Source organism: Euprymna scolopes, chromosome 8 (genome assembly GCF_053919585.1).
Source record: "Euprymna scolopes isolate OS-2025 chromosome 8, ASM5391958v1, whole genome shotgun sequence".
Taxonomy (NCBI): Eukaryota; Metazoa; Mollusca; class Cephalopoda; order Sepiida; family Sepiolidae; genus Euprymna; species Euprymna scolopes.
Genome location: NC_136489.1, coordinates 143087160 through 143110949, shown reverse-complemented (window position 1 = coordinate 143110949; position 23790 = coordinate 143087160). Strand labels below are relative to the sequence as shown.

Here is a 23790-nt window from a genome sequence, read left to right as displayed (position 1 = left end):
TGTGTCTCCTAGCGGCCTCGGCTGCAGAGAGACAGGGTAGTACATGTCAAGGATTCGTCACTTGACACTCAGCCCAACAGGTGAGGGGCCGGGAACCGTTCCAGCACCTGTTGGACTGAGGTACACCGCCTGGGTAATACCTAGGAGGTCCACCCTCCCTAGCCTTGCCATCGGGCTTTCCGGTGGGGCAAGTTTATTGCTTGCTGCCTGAGACGCCCCGACCGGGGAATGCCGACGGGGTTACTCAGGGAATTTTTAAAATTGCAGGAGTGCCCCTCCTTTAGGGGAGCCTGCGGGGTTCCCACTTTCCGGCCTTGTGCCAAATAATGCTGAGGTAGGCAGCATTTAAATAACTACCCCATTATACACCCAAAATAATGCAACAAAATATATAAATAAAAAATAAAACAATAAATATAAAATAAAAATAAATTAATAAATATAAACAAAATATATAACTAAAATATAAAATAAAAATAAATTAATAAATATATAAATAAAAAATGAATTAATAAATATGAATAAAATGTATAAATAAAATATTTAAATAAAAAATGATTAAAAAAATTAAAATAAAATCAACTATTTTTCTCTTTAATTATTTACGGCACGAATGCAGACGTCGCAGTATTATTTAAAAATAACATAAGAATTAATGTCACCATCTTCGCCGAATGTTATTAGATATTTTCCCGAGATAAATTATAGTTAATTAGGTTTGTTTCTGCATTTAGAAGGGGGTGCAGCTTTTAGAGAAAGAACCCATACATATATAGCATATACGTAAGTTAGAGTAAGCATAGAAATAGAAATGATGTACTATCCATATAAACGTAAATAGTCAATATTACACATATAAAGAATAAGCTGAAGACATTTCTGTACCGACAAGTCGTAATATAGAAACAAACCTGCAAAAAAGATTATATCACCAAAACGCAAAAGGAAACTAGAATGTAATCTAAATTTTAGAAACAACAATCTGTAAAAAGGTTTATAAACTCAGTAAACAAAGGAAGGCGAAAGTCAATGTAGATAAACAACAAGCAAACTGTATATCCAAGAAACCTGAAGATAAGAACAGAGCAAAAATACTTGCAACGGATGGATAGTGATAAAGATACAGACACACCTGTGCAGCAGGAATATAAAAGTCAAATTTACCAAAAGTTGAAAGGAAGAATTATTACATCACAATTAAAAGAGGCAAAAATTAAACTCGTCACATTATTTTATTACATAAAAATAATTGTAACACAAACGAAAACAGTGCAGAAATGCAAGGATTTGAACAGAGGAAAGAAATTAGTGAAGCAACTAATAAGATTAACATTCTGATGACGCTTGATTTCGGAAGAAATTATAGCTAAAATATGTATGCATATATGTAGTCGTTAGTTTTTATTTAAATTTTAAAAACGATGCAACTACGTTTATATATATATATATATATATATATATATATATATATATATATATATATATATATATATATATATATATATATATATATAAGGATAGACGGTTTGACAAGCAGATGTTCTCATTTTACATGACACTAAGTTGTCTGGCTGCACTTTCCCAAAAACTGTCAAAAAAAAAAGACAAAATCTACAAAATTTATTGCTCTAAGGCAACACCCTGAATACCTATTTTGTTAATGCTGATGTCGCGAAATCAACTCTTCAGACATTTTTATATCATATGTATCGTGTGTTTTCTCTCACGTTCAATTTTGGAAGTTTGGTGTCAGAAATACACTACTTAGTATGCGTATGTGACTATGCTGGGTACTTTTTAAGTATCAACGATTTTATTGAGAAAAACATTAAAAATGATGCGTTATTTGGATTTCACAACGTTTCGGCTGAAATAACCTCCAGATTTCTCAGGTGTATCTTGTCGAATTCGGAACTCCATAAGGGTTCGTGGCACAATGGATAAAGCATAATCAGTTCTAGGTTTATAGTTGCTGACAGAACACGAGCAAGCTATACCAGTCGATTAAATAAAAGCTTCTGTTCGAAATTCCGTACAGTTAGGCATCAACATTCCTTCTTGTGTCATCTTGATCATGACAACAGCTTTTTTAGTCTTCTCTGAACAATCTTGAGGCAAACTTCATGCAAATCTTCTGCAACTGAGCTCAGACTGTTAACTTATTGTCTTTATAGACACGCGATGGTCCTTAACTATGAAAATCTCAATTTGCCCTTACTCTTACTCTACCCACACCTCTCATCATCCTTCACAAACTTCCTGCCTTGAATCTCTTATGTTACTCAAAAGCTGACGCTTGATTCATGCAAGATGGACCAAAAGCAGTCTGAAGCATTCTATACATTTCTGTTGATTTTCTACCAAGTTTAAAACAGGATTTTATTGCATATAATTCTAAAGTGTCCTTACATTCAGATTGCATTTTTTTTAAACACCAGCTGTGACAATCGGGCTTAAGTAAAAGGGTGTATTTCAATTCCTGTTGTAGCTGTTCATTTGAACGTGAAATCATAAAAATTGGTAAATCATCTCATAACATATACAGCAATAACATATTGAATTTTCAAGAGTCTACGACAATTTTAAATGCATGTACAAAAAATGTCTGGAAACTTGTTGAAGGAACCTAGTGCTTATATATATATGCATGAATTAAATAAATTCTAAAATATTGCTGCGTGTAGATACAAATACAAATAGTAACATTGTTTTATCGAATGATTTTTATCTAGTTATTAGGGATATATATATATATATATATATATATATATATATATATATATATATATATATATATTATTCGTTCATTTTTTCAATATAATAGAGGAGACAGGATGTTTAATTTCGTTTTTCTATTTTTGCAGTCATTATAAATTAGCGAGATGAATGAATCAAAAAATGTTCTTATATTGCTAATGAACATTAAATAAGCTTGAATTCTAATAGAATGTTTATTCTAATAGAATGTTTATTCTAATCGAATGTCTATTAATGCTGGCAAGAAAGAGATTTGTTTCTACCAAGAGGGAGAATAGAAACATTTTTATTCAATTATCATTCGTTGATATTCGTTAACTGAAAGGATTTAAGTTTCGCCTCACCGATTCATAATTTATACTTACAATAATTTCAAGTAGGATATCTTATGTTTAAGTTAAATAATGTGTGTTTCAAAATATCACATAATTATAGGAGAGTATTTTCGAGCTCTTGATTCGTGATTTGTGCTTGAATGGTCCTTTCGATAATAGAATAAGCAATTCATAGCCGCTGGTTCGAATTCTGTTGGAATATTTTTCAATTGTAGTAGACATTAATTACATATCTATGTATAAAGTATACAAGATTGTTAGTTCATAAGGTTTTGTCATACGAAACTACGGTGTTAACTAGTAAAACTATATTTTAGTATTATCTTTTATTTATACAATCATTTTAGCTAGATAATTACATATATTTTAGCTAGATAAGTACATATATTTTTAGCTACATAAGTACATATATTTTTAGCTACACAAGTACATATATTTTTAGCTACACAAGTACATATATTTTTAACTACATAAGTACATATATTTTTAACTACGACTTTATTCACAGACTAGTATCATTAGATTCTGAAAATCTGGAAAACATGAATGAATTTTATGAAATTAGGACAAAAGAAAGATGAAATATCTATAAGGATATTCAGGATATTAGAAGATATTCAATACATGCATATCTATTATAATAATGTCTTATTCCTATCTTTATGTTCACAGTTTGATTAATATGTACAAAAGCTAAACTGTTTCATAAATTCATTTTTATACAAAAAACGGATGTTCACATACGATTTCGTTATGTACTATTTTTTTCAAAAGAATCTACATTCAAGAAGTAACCACACTTGCATATTATAATCAAACAATCTATTTTAATAATTATCGATATTATTTATTGTTTTCATATATATTATATTATATTATATATTATATTATATTTTTAGATTTTGGTAGCAAGTCATCCAAGCACGTCTGATTGAACACGAGAGAGTTATCCTTTTTTCCGATTTTTCCGAGTTTTTATATTTCAGCTGGCATGTTGTATATAATGGCGCCCAAAAGGCCACATCCAACAACATTCTGCGGACGACTAAGCTATCATTTAGCTGACAATAGCACCATAAAACAGCACTTAACATCCCATGATGAAAACCTACAGACGTCCAACATTGGAAATTTCTTAACTTACAATAAGTTTTTATCATATTTTTATCATAGTATTGTTTTATGGTGCTATTGTCAGCTAAATGATAGGTTACACACGACGACTAAAATTACTAGAAACAATACTAATAAAAAAAACTGCAATCCCTGTTTAACAGGATCTCATTTAACACCGGGACAAATATACTAACCGTATTCAATAAATAACAAGAAACTAAATAAATAAAGTATGAAATAAAAAAAATCGAAATTAAAAATGAAATTAAAAATAAAAATAATTCGCCCCTAACTATCCTGCACCCACTTTTAGAACCAATAAAATAAAACAACTATAAATATACCAAGCCACAAAAAAAAATAAAACGGTAATAACAACAATTGCTCCTGAAGATGATCGGATGAATCGATAGAAACCGCTTGAGAAGAATATGTCTGAACAACAACTTTGGGCGCTATTTTATATAACATGCTGCTGAAATATTAAAAAAAGACCGCTCGGCGAGTTGAAAAGGAATCCAGAAAAATCAGAAAAAAAGACTCTGTCAGGTTCAATCAGACATGCTTGAATATATATATATATATATATATATATATATATATATATATATATATATATATATATATATACTGACGTCTATCGTTTTATACAATTATAGGATTTCATAGTCATCGGCAAATGCAAGAATCGAACATTTTAATGTCCTGAAAAAAATAAATGGTAAGGTGAAGAGCGTCTTGAAATTTGGAATATTTTTTGACATATATGCTCTGTAGTTACATTGAACTGCATAAATTAAAGCATTGATATAAATAAATTATATAATATATAATAATATAATTAATAATAATATAAATAATATAATTGAATAGGCATATTTTCCCATAAACATATATATACATATGTATATGTGTGTGTGTGTGTGTGTGTGCTAAATTTTAATTAAAGTAATATTAGGATTGTTTGATTTTTCGTTAGAATCGATGACTAACATTAATATGGTTTACGTTAGATTATTAAAACTGATCAAGTAAATCATAATGTTAAAGTTGCGTTCACCTATTTTCTGCATTAAATAATGACGCCAAGTCAACAATTTGAGAAGAAATGAAACAATAACAATCGATCAGAATCGATGAGTAGCGACGGAAAGATGGAGTGAGGATTATGCAGTCGCATGCTCAGATTTGAAGGATTATCTCCCACCAGAGTTAATGCTGACACAATAGTGTGGTTTGAATTCTTCTATTTAGTTGTGTCGTTTTTTTTTTTTTACCTGCAAGCGCAGAGTTAGACACAAGGTTTTTTTTTTATGTGGGGAAATCCATCTCGCCAAAAGAGACGCTCTGAATTAGGACAAAAAATAAATTGTCTTAGTCTAAAATGATTTCCCTTTCATAGACGAATGAGAGAAAAGATTATGTGCGATATCAGAATAACTAAATTATGGAAAAATTGGAATCGATGAATATTCATTAGAGAGAAATAAAAACGAACACAAGATTGTTAATATTTATTAAATAATCACATACGATTAAACATAAAGACTTCATTGACAATCTCGTCACCTGTGAGGAAGCATGTTTTGAATTTTTCTACTTCTGTTTGTGAGTTGAATATGTTTTTAGGTGTAACCACACATTTCATAGGCGGCGTTGTCCGTCAGTTGGTCTACTACGCTTTATTTTAAGATACTTTCGGGTCGCACGCTTAAACAGGGCATCTTCATCCCTAATTGTCGAGATTGAATGAACACGTTACTGGTTCGTCTTTCTATTATAAATGAACACGTCACTGGTTCGTCGTTCTAGTATGAATGAACACGTCACTGGATCATCGTTCTAGTCTGAATGAACACGTCACTGGTTCGTCGTTCTAGTATGCTTCTCTCGAACAGCGGGGATTACTATAGTGCACAGCATTTGCCAACTGAACATAACTTGTTGAGATTTTAGCATAAGAATTGAGGCAAATTTTAACCCGTTATACCTAATAGAAAATACATTTTCACACGATTTATAATATAAATATATTTCACATGATATATATATATATATATATATATATATATATATATATATATAGTAAGTTATAAAATATACATGGCGATTAAGCTACACTGAATATTCCGCGTTTCATCCACTCTAGGACTCTTCAGGCTTATGCACGAATTTTGTGGTTGTTTGTCGTTTTTATATACGCATCTTGTATTGAAATTAGCCAATCAGCTTTCTAGTATCCACCGCGGCCTTCCTATCAGCCAATGAGCATGCACTTATCGGACAAAGGCCTATTTGACCTCTGGTTGGCCTGTTCCTTTGTTTGTGCTCTATTTAGCCTGGATATTTAGTTTCTTGATCTGTTTTAAATCTAGGTTAGTGTTTTTTTTATTGTTAGTTTATATATATATATATATATATATATATATGTGTGTGTGTGTGTGTGTGTGGGTGTGTGTACATACATATATGCACATATATATACATATATATACATACATATATGTGTGATCGTTTATGTATATTCATGTTTATTTAATTTATTTATTTGTTTATTTTCTGTTGTTTTTGTTAGTTTTAAAACTATTTTGTATCGCTATCTCAGAGTAAATTTTATCTTGTGAACACAGTTATTTGCTATTTCTCTTCTACAGTTTAATAGATGTTGGAGTTCTTTAAAGTATAGGATAGCAAATCTTTCATGAAGGCATAATCTTCATGGGTCGTCTAGGTCCCTACACGTGGTAGCTTGTATTATTATTTTCCATTCGACTATCGGTGAATGTCCGCTTTCCTTGCGTTCCTAGTATTTATTTGCTAGTGTTGTTTTCATACGGTATTTTTTACCGTATGAAAACAACACTAGCAAATAAATTAAATTTAAATTCTGAAAAAAAAACAACGTATAGAGACATATATTCGATTTAAGAGTTTATTGCTTAACAACTTTAACCCTCCCCCTCTCTCTTTAACCTCTCTACTTCACCCCATTCTCCTCTCCCTCATCTAAAAGCCATCCCTCATCCACTATAAACAAGAAAACGAACTATCTTTCTAAGAGTCTCACACTTCAAGCAAGCCGTTCCAATGTTACCGTTCCGAATATCATCTCCAGGATTATTTTGTTATCTTTGGTATTTTGATAACCACACTATTGATTCCGAGCTCCATTGCACACTTAACCCAATGCTTAAACTCTATTCCTTACGGGGATAATTACAATGGAATATCCACCCAATTCCTTACGGGGATAATTACAATAGTATATCCACCCAATTTCGGATATACTTTGTCAACACCGAGAAAGTATTTGGACTACAGCTACCAACACGCAACCAACGCAACATCGAATAAGGCGGCCAGGTATACTTTTCGAAATATCAAGAAGGAGCAGTACGCTTTCGCTATATGGGAATATCACTTTCTCCCATGGGCCTATATTTTTCCCACCTGGATTTATAACCCCGAACGACATTGGACTCCTTCCGATAATGGACTACCCAGGTTGTATCAACTTCTCTTTTCGTATAATTTTCTCCATATAATTATCCACAACCACTCAAAAAACTATTTCCAATAATTGTGCTGAAAAGCAAAATAGCGTCCATTCGCAGCTGAACATTTTGCTAACTGCATTTCATTTCCTCTGGTGATATGAGTCATTGTTGAAAATCCATGGATTAAGGAAATTAATATAATCCCTTATATATATTCATTTTATCAAGCAATAAATTCTTAAATCGAATATGTTGTTTTTCAGAATTTAAAATTTAACCACGAAACTTATATATATATATATATATATATATATATATATATATATATATATATATATATATATATATATAATGGTATTCTATGTATATTATTTTACTTGCATCTTATTTCTGTTACATTTAATTTATTCTATTTTTTAATTTTTGTTTTCAATTTCAGTACACAAATTAACTGGGCCATCCTGGATAAGAGTGTACGCAAGATACTCTTTTACAAAGGTCAGTATATTTTATATTTTAAACTAACACGTATGATACATGTGTATCATATGTATCATATGAACGCATACACATATACATATACAGATATACATTGATATATATGTGAGTGTGTGTGAATGTGTGTGTGGGAGTGAATTTGGAAAGTATTTTATAGACGTATTTCGTAAAATATTACAGATTACTTGTTTTTTGCATATATTTTTATTTATTTATTTTTTTTTTTTAATTTTTTTATCCTTTCTAAATGACTGGTTAGATTTCTAGTTTTAGTTTGGAACTGTCAAATGGAATTGCTGTGCACGTTGTCGCTACCAGAGAAAATATGCTTAAAAATATTTACTGAGTGTTATTAATATTTTCAATTATTTATAATTTTTCGGGTTATTTAATTTCGAATCCGAATATTCGATAAAAAAAAAATTATGCTAGAATTTCTTTATATGTCTAAATTATTGATTTTGTTTCAGCCTAACACGTTTCCGTCATATTTGGGATAATGATTAATAGCAATTAATTGTAGTTGCAGTATGAATTTTGATTGAGGTAAGTTGGTTGGGGTGGATTTTATATTATGGAGTTTGATGTAATATCTCGATTAGGCCTCTCTGACCGCCCATCTGGCTCAGGTAAGGGACAGTGTGTGTCGTTGAAGTGCGCATTTTCTCTTTCCCAGTTTATAGACTGCTTAGTCACGAGTATCTCGATCTTAGACACAGCAAACCGTTAGCCTGATTGCTGGAGAAAAGATGAAGATAAAAAACAAAGAGAATGGAAATTTGTAGCTTTTGTATTTGCTTCTGCGCATCATAGCAGAGGAAAATACATAAAACAATAACATCACTGTTACTGCAGTTTAGGCTAGAAATTCCGTATCTTGGTGTCAAATAGGTGCATAATATGAAGTCGCAAATAATTTGAGGTATTCAATATAAATATGTATTCTTTGTTGTCAAAGACACGAGAACAAAAGGAACATTGTTGTTTTCCTCCAGATTTTAGTTCGTGAGTTTTTATTTTATATTTTGTTATGTAGTTACTTCCATTTTATAATTTTTTATGTAGTTAATTCTATTATATAATTTGTTATGTAGTTACTTCTATTTTATAATTTTTTATGTAGTTAATTATATTTCATAATTTGTTATGTAGTTACTTCTATTTTATAATTTGTTATGTAGTTTATTCTATTTTATAATTTGTTATGTAGTTAATTATATTTTAAATTTTGTTATGTAGTTTATTCTATTTTATAATTTGTTATGTAGTTAATTCTATTTTATGATTTGTTCTGTAGTTAATTCTATTAAAATCATACGGTTGTCGCCCAAATTACTACTGCACATTTAAAAATACAGGTCTTTTACGCCATACGCATTCCAGTAGATGATCCAGGAATTAATAAAAAGGGCCACGAGACACGAGTATTGGTCTGCCAGTTTCACCCTTAAAGTTGAAAATTAATCAGACATCTAGTAAAGGAAATATATGCAGATAAAAACCATTCGTAATATTTAACGAAATATATAATTACTAGCTGACTTCTGTCCAGGTGTTACACCAGAAAGCAAATTAACTTAAGAAATCATGTCTAACGTTGAAAGATTTAGCGTAATTCTGTTCTCGTAACGCCGTTTGAATAAAATTGAGTTTACTTTATAATATATCTTTGTAATTGAATAAAAGTCTGCTATCTTTAATTTCAAAATTAAACCTGTTGGAAGAATTATTGTTAGAAATTGAAATTTGCGACCACTCTGAATTTATAGCGTTATTATTTAGAAACATATTCCTAACATGTTAAGACATTTGTACATTTACTTAACAAATTAATAGACCGCAGATACTGTGATAATTGCATTTAAATTGCATGTGTACCATTCTACCAGCATTAACATCTCTGGTGACTTTAATGTTCACTATGTGATATAATCCACTCAAATAAGACCAATGATGAAGGAATCTTTTGTCACAACTTTAGTTTTACTTTTATAAGCGACGGTCATTTTGCAAGTCTTCTAGTATTTTATCTGACAATTTTCCTTGAAAAGTTCTCATCCACCCTTTGGTTTATTCAGTTGTCTGAGTTCAGATAAAAAACGAAGGTCACATAAGGTCACAGATATCCCGTTCCATTACAGAGTGTATTCATACTCGATGTTTTGATTCATGACTGAGACAATGGTCTTTCATATAAGAAATTTTTCTGCACTCCATTAAAAAAAACTCCGATAGAACTGATTGGTTAATCATAAGAATTGAGCGCTTCGTCGCATCTACGAAATTCCAACAGCAACCAAAGAATCAGTTCAGTACATCCTTGAATGTGTTCTAACCATTACTCAGAGAAATGAATAATTTACTTGCTTTCATAGAAATACATGTTTTGAAATCAAAACATTATTTTAGAAATATTCCCAACAACTGCAAAAGGGTTATAAACGATGCGATAGAGTCCTATACCGTCATCGACATTTAAATGTCAAGTGGCTGAGATACGGCTTGGATTCTAAGAATTTTTACGAATAACAAACATGGGTCTGTATAAATGTGTGAACTCGATTTCAACGAAGTGATTTCTGAACATTTGATAACACTTTTTGCGTAACAAATTTCACCCTTTGTGATAAAAGCCGCCTGCCGCCTGAATTTTCCTTCTAACACGTTAAACATTTTGAGCGACATTTATATATCTGTTCGGGATGTTGCCACAATTATCAAGAACCTAGATGCCAACAAAGTTACTGGCCTTGATAAGGTTCTGATTAGTTGTTAATGGGCAGACATCTAAAAGACATTCTATTAACGCTGATGTGTCGTATGGATCTAGTCTAGGAATAACCCTCTTTCTAATTAATGTATCATTAATCTTCTCATCACATTCTAAACTGATTCTTTGAAATTTATGCAGACAACGCAACAATCTAAGGGCATTAATGGTCAGGATTACTCTATTGCTATCTCCACCAAAAATAGTGCAACGGGGAAAATGTGGCTGGTTACTTCCAATGCATCTGTAACAAAGATTTCTCCTTTCACTACCAAGAGCTGATCTTCTGTCTAATTGAAATGAATGGCTCTCCTCTTGAGAACGCGCCATGCCTTGATAAGTGTTGATTGACTTTCTCTTCAGACCTCAAATAGTTGATTTACAGCGAATTGTTGCTAAGGTCGCTGTTAAAATGGCTGGATCATTCTAACGCATCAGAAAGTATCACGACCGAAGTATTCATCTAACTTTATATGAGTGAAAGGCGTCTTAAGATGTAGTACTGTTCCCACACCTGGGATAGTACTGCTCCGAACATCCTTTCTTTATTTAACAGATTGTAAAATAGATTTCGAAATTGAGAGTGTCCTTATCTCTTTTTTACAGACTCTTTCTCATACAAAATAAAAATTGGCTATTTTTTCTCTAGTCTATCGTTATTAAATGGTAGATACTCGACTGAGCTTCAACCCATATAAAACATTTACAGCAAAAACTCGTCTACCTACAACTACTGTAAATACTTTTTCTTTCTTCTTCCGTGTATCAAAAACTTAACACAAATTTCAAGAGCAAAGTTTCTTTATGAGAACTATCCATCTGTGGAACATAATACCACAGGGATGCTTCCAAGCTAACTATAGCGTGATCGTATTTAAACCCAATGTTAACAAATTCGTGTTGACTCATCCTTTTAAATAATTTATTTCGGACCAGTCTCAATTAGTGTTTTTTTTAATTTTTACATAGGAGTCACGACTCGAGGATCAGGATTAATGAGTGCACAGTAGTCAATGGGACAATATTGTAGCAATCGTTATTAATAGAAGTTTGGTGAATAAGATTAATTAAGGGGACGTCTCATTAAGAACTTGTTTACGTTGGACTTGAAGACGATGAATCCTGTTACTGTTTATCTACCATCCTAGTGAACCAGAGTTATCTCTGGATCTTGATGGGCGGTGATTGGTTAGTACATAAAATAAATAAAATAACAAATACATTGCATCTATAAAAAAAGATATGCGATTTATTCAAGCGGAGTGGCAAAAACCACAAAACATGTGTCCGTGGATAATTAAATTTTGATAATATTTGTATGTCGCTCCAAATTTGAGGCATAATATTTTTAATGTGAAAACGTATTCACAACAAGTAATAAAGTAAACTCCTCTGTTGTCTTGGTTTCGAATCTCATCAGGTCCAGTCACGCTCATTAGGTGTGAATGGATGAAATACGTGTGTGCGAATAATTTAATTTTTAAAACATATACATATGAATATAAATTTCATATTTTTATCTACATACCATGTATATATATATATACATATATATATATATATAAATTGTTTCGCATGTGTACATTTGTTTATACGCCAATATATTGTGTGTATTTAGCCAACATATTTTTTTACGTAAGCAAACATTGTAAAAAATAACAGAGCTTCTTTTTCATAATTCTTCTTTTATTTTCTTGATTTTGTTATGTTTGTGTGAAAATCAAAAAAGTGATCTAAGTTCTATATGTGTCGAACGTCTTCAATTATTCGTTGAATTATTATCGGGTAATGAACAAAAAAACTGACGAAGTAAATTTAAAGAAAAGCGGGGAACATTATAAACAGCAACGAAGCGAGTGTTCGTTAGATTTCTACTAGTGATTTAAGGTATTTTGCACTGCTGAATCAGGAAATAGCACCCGTTTTTCTCCATCAGGTCAGGTTTGTGTGCCAAGTTGATTTGAAAAAACTCAGACCGTGTTACAAAAATGATTACATTTTTGTGGAATTATCAGCTCATTTTTGTCAATACACATCACCCTATATCATTCTAAGAAAGATTTTTAAGAAAAAAATGTTTTCCAAGAATATATATTATGTGATAGAAACGTCGATTACTATAAACTGAATGGTGGACATTGATAAACGTATTCAAACGTAAATTGCATGTTGTGTCACCATTGTTCAAACTTCAGGGCTTGAACTTCCGTTTCTTCGTCTCTTCAGTCCAAGAGTAGTCAGCCATCATGATTGCGTCCGAGCGACCTTGATACCTAGTCTCCATTTCTTTCATATTCTGATGGAATCTCTTCCCTTGCTCGTTTCTCATTGAACCTAAGTTCTCAGGAAACCGATTCATATATGAAAATAAGTATTGCATCTTGATGCTCATGTTGCAGCCCAGGTTTCCGAAAGCAGTCGGCATGTTGTTGACAATTTCTGCATAGTTTCTGGCCTTATTGTTGCCAAGAAAGTACTACGCTACGCTTCCAGTTTAACTTCGTTCATTGAGTTTTTTAACTCTGGATCTCTAATGAGCTGACGCATCTGACGACCGTCAAAAATTCCAGCTTTCAATTCCTCCATGGTTAATCCTGGAAAAGCCTGGCACAAGTAAGTGAAGCAGTCACCATATGTGTCGAGAGTCTTGGTAAACTGCTTGATCACGCCGAGCTTAGTGTGTAACGGTGAGAAGAGTATTCTGTCTCTGTCCATCAGAAGATCATTGATGACGTTCCTTTCTTTGTAAGGCACCAGTTTCTCCCGTACGGACCAGTTCTTCTTCATGTAATACTGAGCACGGTCTCTGTTATCACACATGCACAAAAAAAAACATAGACATGGTGAAGCCAAACTGTTGTCTAACCAAAAAGTTCACCATCTTCATAAACACTAATAAACCACTTATGCTGATCATAACCAAGTTTCTCCAGCACATACTCTATTGCTTCATACTTTTCTTCCAGTGTAGTCGAGTGAGAGATGGGTACAGAGGCAAATTTGTTGCCATTTTGTAACAGAACACATTTCAGTGATCGCTTGCTGCTGTTAATGAATTTAATTTAATTTGGGTTCGCACTGTCGCACCCGAAGCTTGAACATATCTGAACAGTACACTAAGTCCCTTTCTTCGGAGGAAAAAAGGAAGGTATGCTTTATGCCTGCTGCGAAAGAAGGTGATGGTAGCACTGCTAGAGAGGATATTTGTTCCTTCAATCTGGATGCCAACACTTCGGCAGAGGACAAGCTGAGGTTGCGAACTAAATCGTTCAACTCCTTTTGGGAAATTGGATGTGGGGCATTATCTTCAGAAACCATTTCTTCTTCTTCTTCTTCTTCTTCTTCTTATTCTTATTCTTATTCTTATTCTTCTTCATGTCGTTTGAAACTGGAGGTGTCTGCCCCGGTTCTTTCTGTTCTGAAATAATTAAGTTAAAGGTCGAAGATCAAACACTTTTAAAAGTTAACTCAGTTCATAATAAAAAATATGTATTCAACACGGCAACCTCTTCTAAAATGTTCCACACGTGTGAACAGAAACGTAAAAACGACATGTCTCAAAAAACTTACTTGACTAAGCGAAACCAATAGGATTTCTGGATTCAGCACATCAAATTCACATCTAAATTAGCTGAAAAACGCAGACAACAAATTTGTTGATGACAGGTGTTATTGATTCCATGATTATTAATCGTAGGTTGTTGAGTTTTATGTGCATAACTTCGACTTTTAAAAACTTTTTTTAATTGATTTCAGAATGTATGCATAAACGTATTACTAGAATGTGGCGGAATAGGATGGTGGTCGTAAAACCAATGTAGCTAGTTGAGAGATTATGGGAGTTAATCTCTCAAAAACATGTAAACTCACAAATAACATTAATTCTTTCTAAGGGATTGTGAAGGCGTTATGTTTTACTATACGATTTTGGATCTTAATTGTCTTATATTAAATAATAAAGAGTCTAATATAAATATCATTACGCTTGTCGCTTCCACCGTTATCATCCTATTCATAAACATACTTTAAAATAAAAATGAAATATTCCAAATCGCACAAACCGTTATTATATTGAATACTTTTATGAAAATGTAATACTCATAAGTTATTTATCGCCAGTCAATGTCTAGTGAGTACAGATCACAATACTCATAAGTTATTTATTGCCAGCCAGTGTCTGGTGGATGCAGATCACAACATCTATAAGTTTTTCTCTTATCGGCAGCCAGTGTATGGTGAGTGCAGATCATATTACTAATAAGTTTTTTATCGGCAGCCAATATATGGGGGGGGGTGCACATCAGAATACTAATGTTATTTATCGCCAACTAGGGTCTAGTGGATGCAGATAACACTACTCATAAGTTGTTTATCGCCAGCCAGTGTCTGGTGGGTACAGATCACAATATTCACAATCGCTAACTTGTGTCTGTTACGTTCAGATCACAATGCTAATAAGTTATTTATCGACAGCCAGTGTATGGTGGATACAGACTACTACTCACAAACATTGTATCGCCAGTCAGTGTCTGATGGGTGCAGATCACAATACTAATAAGTTATTTATCGGTAACTAGTGTTTAGTGGGTTCAGATAACACTACTCATAATAAATTAATCCCCAGTCAGTGTATGGTGGGTACAGATCAGAATACTCGTAAGTTATTTATCGCCAGTCAGTGTCTAATGGGGGCAGATCACAATACAAAGTTATTAATTTCTAGCCAGTGGATGGTGGGTGCAGATCACAATACTCAAATTATTTATCGCCAGCCAGGGTATGATCGGGCACATATACCAATACTAATAATTTATTCATCTCCAGCCAATGTTTTGTGGGGGCAGATTACAACACTAATAAGTTTGTTGTCGCCAGCCAGTGTCTGGTGGGTGCAGATCACAAATAATAAAAGTTATTTATCGCGTGCCAATTTATGGTTATCACAGATCAGAATACTCATAAGTACTTTATCGCCAGTCAGTTTATGGTGTGTAGAGATCACAATAGACATAAGTTATCTGTTGCCAGCCAGTGTCTGGTTGGTACAGATCACAATACTCATAAATTATTTATTTCCAATCAGTTTTTGGTGGAGAGATTTTAATAACAGACAACAGAAAAGACGAAGTCTAGCATCAGAACAGATACTACACTTTGCTTCTAACCGCAAAGCCATTCGTCACTCAGTTATGACAAAAACTGTTTGTATAGATGAACTAAATTTGTTCTATTTTGTACAAAAAAACAAAAAACTTGTCGATATCAGACATACTTTTATACTAATGATTGCTAATGAATTAAATTTTAAACAAAGATACCAACATTAATATGTATGAATCTCAATAGAACATTCTTTCCCCAATTACATCTATAATTCAATTTCTCCTTATCTTGTATTAAGTGAATATGAAAAGATGAGATAAGAAGTAGAATAAGACTAATCCACTTACTAGTCGGGAATTAAGGCTATGAATTTTAATGTCGGATTAATAAATGGTACACTTGCGTGTGTGTATGTCATAATTCTACAGCTAAACACGCCGATACTTTTGTCCCGGGAAGTAATATCGCGAGAAAAGGTTAGCGTCGTTTTTAAATCAGATTATCTTCAACTCTGTCATAGGTTCAAAACTTAGGCTTGGATTTTATTAATCACTGATATCATATCAATATTTGCGTCGATATTTCCAGATTAATAAGACATTTAGGATATTGGTTAGAGTCGCATTTAATTGGATGTAATTATTTTAGATACGCATATATAAACCTAATTAAAAGGTATTTCATAAAATGAATTTATTTTTTTAAATTTGTTATTCTAATTTTAGAATGAAATTACTTATTGGAATTTCTATTTGTACGTTTATTTTGACACCTTAATAAACGAATTATAAATATAATTGCCAATAAATGAGTAGCCTTTAAGATGAAGGGATGAATGCATTATTTACATTTTTTTCTTTAACTTAATTTTAGTTTGTCGATTACCAAATTCCGTGATTCTAAAATTATTTGTGTCATAATTTATTTTATTTTCCCTCATCATAATTTATTTTTATTTTCCCTCATCATAATTTATTTTTATTTTCCCTCATCATAATTGCGATTGAATGAATTGAGCATCACTATTTTGGATTGCCTTAACAGCGTCACAACTGAAATATGAACATTTCCGGTCCTTTAACGGAAGTCAATGCTGCTCTCAAAAGCTAATAAACGCGGTCCACATGCATACGTTTTATACGCCATTTTTAACCATGGGACCATAGGTTTGAAAGCCATTTACAAATATAAGTACTTTTCATGATTTCATTATTTGCATATCTAGTTATATATGCATACTAGCAGAGACACCAGACGTTGTCCGGGACTGAATGAGCAGCAACAAATATTCCAACCTTTCATACTAGTATTGTCATCGAAATCGGTTAAATTGCTCATTTTTGATAAATTAATTGATTGCCTTCTCTAAGCGATTACTCGCCGCAGTGTAACAGGAAAAAGATTCACATGCCTCCCCGCAGTGATTTAATCTACAATAAATCACAGTCTATATTGCACTGTAGAGAATCTACTGTTAATTTTATAAAATCATATATAGCTTCGCTTAATGTTTAAAATGCAAAGGTCAAGTATCATGGTTTAATTTTGCTTTAAACAAGCATTCATTTTGAATAAAAGAATCTACAGTTGATTTTATAAAAGAATTTGCAATTGATTTTATAGGTTGGGTATTTTTGTTTATGCAGTTCTAAAATATCTCACATGCACTTGGTATGTTAGGATGTATAAATGGGTTAACTTTGGTAAAAATCGGACTGTTCCTTTCAAATCGATTTTTTCGATTATCGATTTTCGATACTTATCGAAGGGATTCCACACGAAACCTACGAAAAACATTCCCAGACACATTAAATATATTTGTGTGAAGTTAAAACAAAAATGATGAGTTGTTTCGGAATCCATAGGGAACGAACTTACACACATACACATAATGGATAGATGAATATTAAAACACAATAATTACATTTTCTGGCGGAAATACATTTAAAATTCTTGTCTGCACATCATTTTCTGATTAGTTGAAATTCATCTCATAATAAATTTGTCATATTTACTTTGTCATATTTACTGTACGGAAAAACAGATGTTTTCAAATGTAAGCATTGATTTTTACATGCGATTCCGCGACTGCTGTTTTTTTTTTTTTTTTTTTTTTTTTGGGATCAAATTACAAACATTTAACGAAATTTTACAAAAAGCTACAATCGCAACAGGCAGTTGTACTAAAGAAATTGAAATTTTAAATGAAACAGAACACACAATACATACACACGCACGCACACGTGTATGTATGTGTGTGGGGGGTCTATTTCGCCGTTAATGAGGCCGAATTTTGATGAGGTTTGAAATTCAGCGCTTTGCCGATAGGCTACGCAATCTCGCTAGAATTACTGGACATATCGCTCAAATATTTACTAGAGAGAACTTGAATGCCTACTAGACACTATCCTCAAGTATCTAAGGTCTCCTTGTGCAGGGGTTTGTCAGGACAACCTGGCATGAGAATACTTTCTCATAAGTAGACCCTGACTAAATATTCCAAATTACATAGTATTCGCGGCCAAATAAGATTTCCTCAGTATGACAAACCCACATGGGCTTTTACGAGGAATGGTACACACTCTCCAAGTGATGTTATCTAAAGTAACAGTACGAAGCTGTATACTCTACCAAACTAAAGGAATTATTGTCATAGAATCCAGTAAGAGCAAGAGTCTACAAAAAAGATAAACGAATACATATTTAAATTGTCAATCGTGGATAGGAAAACTATGTTCTCTTTACTGACTCACTGTTTGAAATGTAAAGAAGTTTAATGGAATATTTGAATATTTATGATTTTCACATAGAAATCAAGTGTTAGCCCCGGGAAGGAGGCTTTTTTTTTATTTCTGAGACTATTTACTAGGGTAAAATGAAACTAAAAAGTGTACTCATTAGTTTGTTTGTTATCGTTTGGTGGGGGACAGAGGCAACTTAACGAATTTGATTATTATGGAGAAGCATTTACCTAAATGCTATGTGAAAGTGCCTTTACAGTTACGTATATATATGACTACGCCCATATATTATTTTATTTATAAAATAACTAGCATGGCTAGTTGGCGTTCCCCAGAAGTCATAAAACAAGATAGAATTTAATAGTGTGTGTAACATATTTATATTAAAAGTTATATCTTTCTCTTCGCCCCCTCCTCTCTCTGTCTTTCTCTTCTTCATTTTTCATATATATATATATATATATATATATATATATATATATATATATATATATATATTAATTGGCTGAAAAATCTGAAGCTCGTTGTTTGTTTGTTTACAAACAGGCGATTTGAGCACTGTAAGAGTGGTGACGGATGTCTATTTAAATAGACATTCCGACGACTCATTTGCGGGTCGAGTGGGAGAACTGCCGACTGTCAACACGACGGTTCTAGGTTCAATCCTTAGCTTGAGAGAGATGCTAGTCTAGCGGCACTGATGATCGGGGGTTGTGATACAACGAAACAGGACTGTATGTCGATGACTACAAATATATATATATATATATATATATATATATATGCATGAATTTAGTTGTTAAAATTAAATTCTAAAAATTAAAATATAGACACATATATTCGAGTTAAGAATTGATTGTATGACAAAAGGAATATATAGAAGGGGTTATATTAATCCCTTCTATATATATTCCTTTTGTCAAACAATAAATTCTTAACTCGAATATATGTGTCTATATTTTAATTTTCAGAATTTAATTTTAACAGCTAAATTTATATATTACTCTATTCATAAATATTGTAGCTTTTCCTTTTTGGCTAGGATCACCCTAAAAGTATTACCTCTAGTAATATCTATCAGGATTTTTCATCGGATTTTTATCTGTTATATCAGTATATATATATATATATATATATATGTAGGTATATATGTAGTATATATATATGTAGGTAAATATAAAGGTGTGCATGAATATATATATAGCTTACTATTTTTTACAAAGTATTAATCACTTATCAAGGCCCGGAGGCCACTCAATGATTTACGTCAAAGATAAAGAGTGGTTTCAGCTAGAGGAGTGTTTTCGTGAAAGTTTTGCGAAAGGGGCCATAGATTGGAGCTCAGACGATCACTTGCTAAAATAAATAGCAATAAAACAGACAGGCTCGCAACGCCTCTTCTATGATTGCAGGGAAAAGAAAATGTCATCCTCACACTAGGCAACATTCAATAATAAAACAGATATTTCAATGCAAGAAATCAGTTTTAATAATGAAAAACTGACCTCATGCTTATGATTTTGAAAGGAAGAGTCGGTAAGGATTCCGGTCACATGATGGCAGAGGGAGATGCAAGACTAAAAGCGTTTGTTTTTTTTAAATTTTTTATTATTATTATTATTTGCTGCTCTGCAAAGCTTCGTAGAGTCGGGAGATGTCCCTGATTGACTTGTTAAGGGAAGGACGACACTGATTTGGAAGGATCCTGCAAAGGGAACAGATGCCAGCAATTACAGACTAATTACATATCTATCACTTATGTGGAAATTGTTAACTGGAATCTTTGCAGAAAAAGTTTGTGAACATCTTGTGAATAATTGTGTTTTCCCTGATGAACAGAAAGGGTGTCGGAAAGGCTCGAGGGGTAGCAAGGGGCAACTACTGATTGATAAGACATTAATACAGGATGCAAAGAGGAAGAAGCGAAATCTGAGTGCAGCATGGATCGATTACAGAAAGGCTTATGACATGGTTCCTCATTCATGGATACGTGAAGGTTGTTGGAAATGTGGTAGGGCTTTTGCAGACAAGTATGGATCAATGGAAAACGGTGCTGACAGCAAACAGAGAGGTGCTAGGACAAGTTGTCATTAAACGTAGAATATTCCAAGGAGATTCGTTATCTCCATTTTTGTAATAATAATGATGCCACTGAGCATCCTCTTGAAGAGAGAGAAGTTGGGGTATAATTTTGGATCTGGTGGAAGACGCCTCAACAATCTACTGTTTATGGATGATTTGAAGATATTCAGTAGAAATGAAAAGGAAACGGAGAGACTGGTAGAGCTCGTAGGGACATACTCGGAAGACATCGGAATGGAGTTTGGGATTAGTAAATGTGTGGTGCTGGTGGTGAAAAGGGAAGTAAATGTTCATTCGAATGGAATAGTGCTGTCAAATGGAGAAATCATGAAAGAAATGAAATGGACAAATCATTAAAGATACAGGATATAAGTATTTAGGGGTGCTGAAGGGTGTAGGCATGAACAGAGAAATGAAGGAGAAAGTCAGAAATGAGTATCTTAGAAGAGCGGAACTAATTGCATAGTCGAAATTGTATGGAGGAAACCTAATGAAAGCGGTTAATGCATGAGCAGTCAGTGTTTTGAGATACAGTGCTGGAATTTTAGAATGGTCCATCAAGGAGGTGCATGCCATGGATATCAAAGCAAGAAAAGTTTTAGCAATGTTTGATATATTCCACATTCGATGTAGTATAGCGAGGCTGTATCAAAAGAGGAAAGACGGTGGAGAGGATTGAAAAGTGTAAAAGATTGCATTAGAACTGAGATGTCGTTGAAGGAGCATGTGGTTAGAAGGTCAGAAGAACTGGCTACAAAGGTTCTTCCAGGATATAGCAGAAGTGGCTGATGAAAGACAATGGCAATCTGGGTATCTGGTTAAGAGTACTAAAACTTTTGTGTGTGCAGTACAAGATCAGACATTAGGAACACGATTGTTCAAAAAATTGATTCTAGAAGAGGAAGTTGCTGCAGAATATCGGATTTATTGTAACACCTCAGAGTCAATTGCGAACCTTGGGGCAGATTGTAGTGGATTGACCCAGAGAGAGTAACGCAAATGACACGATCGCATGGGACTCCGGATATATTGGAAGGTCTGTAAGGAGGTTGTGGTGAAGTGTGCTGGAAAGTGGTTTAAGGAGGTGCTTCTTGAAGTGAGAACAAGTGAGGGTGGTAATGTTGGGGTATGGTGGGACAAAAGTGTCATAACGACAAAACAATTGGAACATAATCATCTGGATTTGGTCGGCATTGACAAGGTCTCAAAGAACTGGCAGATTATAGACTTTTCAGTTTCCTGGGACGGGAGTGTGAGCGAGAAGGAGAACGAGAAGTGGAGGAATTATGCTCTATTGGCTTTGGAGATAAGGAGTATACACGGCGTTAAAACACAAATAATCCCGGTTGTAGTTGGTACACTAGGATTAGTATGAAGTCGTCTGGAAGAACAATTGAAAAAACTATAAATCCCCTATGTTTTAGACGGCCTTCAGGTTTCTGCTATTGTAGGTACAACCAACATCCTTAGGAAAAACCTTGATCTTTGAAACTCCTGGTGTAAAGCCGGGATTGAGGGAAATCCTCTGGAAATTAATGCAATTTCTTTCCAGGGAGACGTCCATAGACGAAACCAGAATTATTATTATTATTATTATTATTATTATTATTATTAAATTCTCAACTAAATCATCCCACCAAACCTTGAGGCGATTACTTGTTAACACTCTCAAAAAATTAGTGGGAAGAAAAACAAAAAAATCAATTATTTAAGAATTTAGGAGAGATCTGCTTCACACATTAATTTAATGTAAAATGAGTTCCATTTCCGAGACATTGTAACATTTTAGAGCAGTTAACCAAAAAGTATTTTCTCTAACAGATATATTATGTGCGTTTTGTAGGGGAATTTACGACCATGCCAGTTGGACTTAGGGTTAGAGCTAAAATATTTACTGAAAACCCTTACAAATGTAGAATATTCTAAAAATGATGATCATTTTATATAAAATTTGTAGACGAAATTTAATGTAATTTCAACCCGTTTAGTTAAAAAAAAAACTAATTTGAATATAAATATACACACCAGGATCCCGCAATATTGTATTAATCCGTTCCGGGATTGGTGAAATCGCCGTATGGTGGGGCATAGTCAAAATTTTATACACAATTAGAAACAAAATACAGTACAATATATAATACACATGTATGTAATCAAATAACATTAGAAATATACCGTAAGGCGGGGCCAATACCGAAAGCAGGAGCAGGGAAAAAAACGTACTCCATATAGTAACCTGAAAAAAAAAACTATCACGGGGCCACTATATCCCGGGATTCTATTCTACCTATAATCTCATTTATTTACTGCTTTTAGTAATGCTCTTGTGGATTTTTACGATTAATTTACTTAAAAATATTTTCTCTTCAAGGAGGGTGGGATATAAAAACTTGGTTTTAGTAGTTCTTTTAGTAGGGCCTACTTAATTTTAATTAGTGTTTGCAGTAGCGCTTTGGAGGTTTCCTGGGTTTTTTGTTTTGTTTTTTTTTACTCATCACTTAAAAATATGTTTTCTCCAGACAATAAAAAATATATATGATCTCAAAAGCACTTTTTATTTCGAACATTTTTCAACTTACCCTTTAAAGGCCAACGGGTAGACTAGTTCTATATATGTTTGTCTAATTTATCTTTTAATGTATCTGAAACCAAAAAACATATTAGTGAAGATTTCCACGAGTAAACCGACTATGATGGTATCATTTGTGCATTTAAGCGTTTTACATTAATATCGGGAAATGAAAATAACAAGCGGATATCATTCGTTATGATATTAAATATTTTCCAGATTTATTACTTCCGGTGGCCAAGAAAAACTCTCCAATAAGTAACCAAACTTTTACTTTTCTATCATCATCTCAGAAACAAGATCTATCTATTCAGTTTGTTCA

The 23790-nt window shown here is 32.9% G+C and overlaps 1 protein-coding gene across 7 annotated transcripts in view; it reads left to right on the top strand.

Annotated features, from left to right (window-relative positions):
* LOC145283807 (neuropeptide F receptor-like) overlaps positions 1-23790 on the top strand; it is a 489066-nt gene that overhangs the window by 217693 nt on the left and 247583 nt on the right. For all 7 annotated transcript variants that reach the window (XM_080132888.1, XM_080132891.1, XM_080132886.1 and 4 more), the window contains one exon: positions 8145-8203. The gene's annotated coding sequence lies outside the window, so the exon portion shown is untranslated. The remainder of the gene's footprint in view (positions 1-8144; positions 8204-23790) is intronic.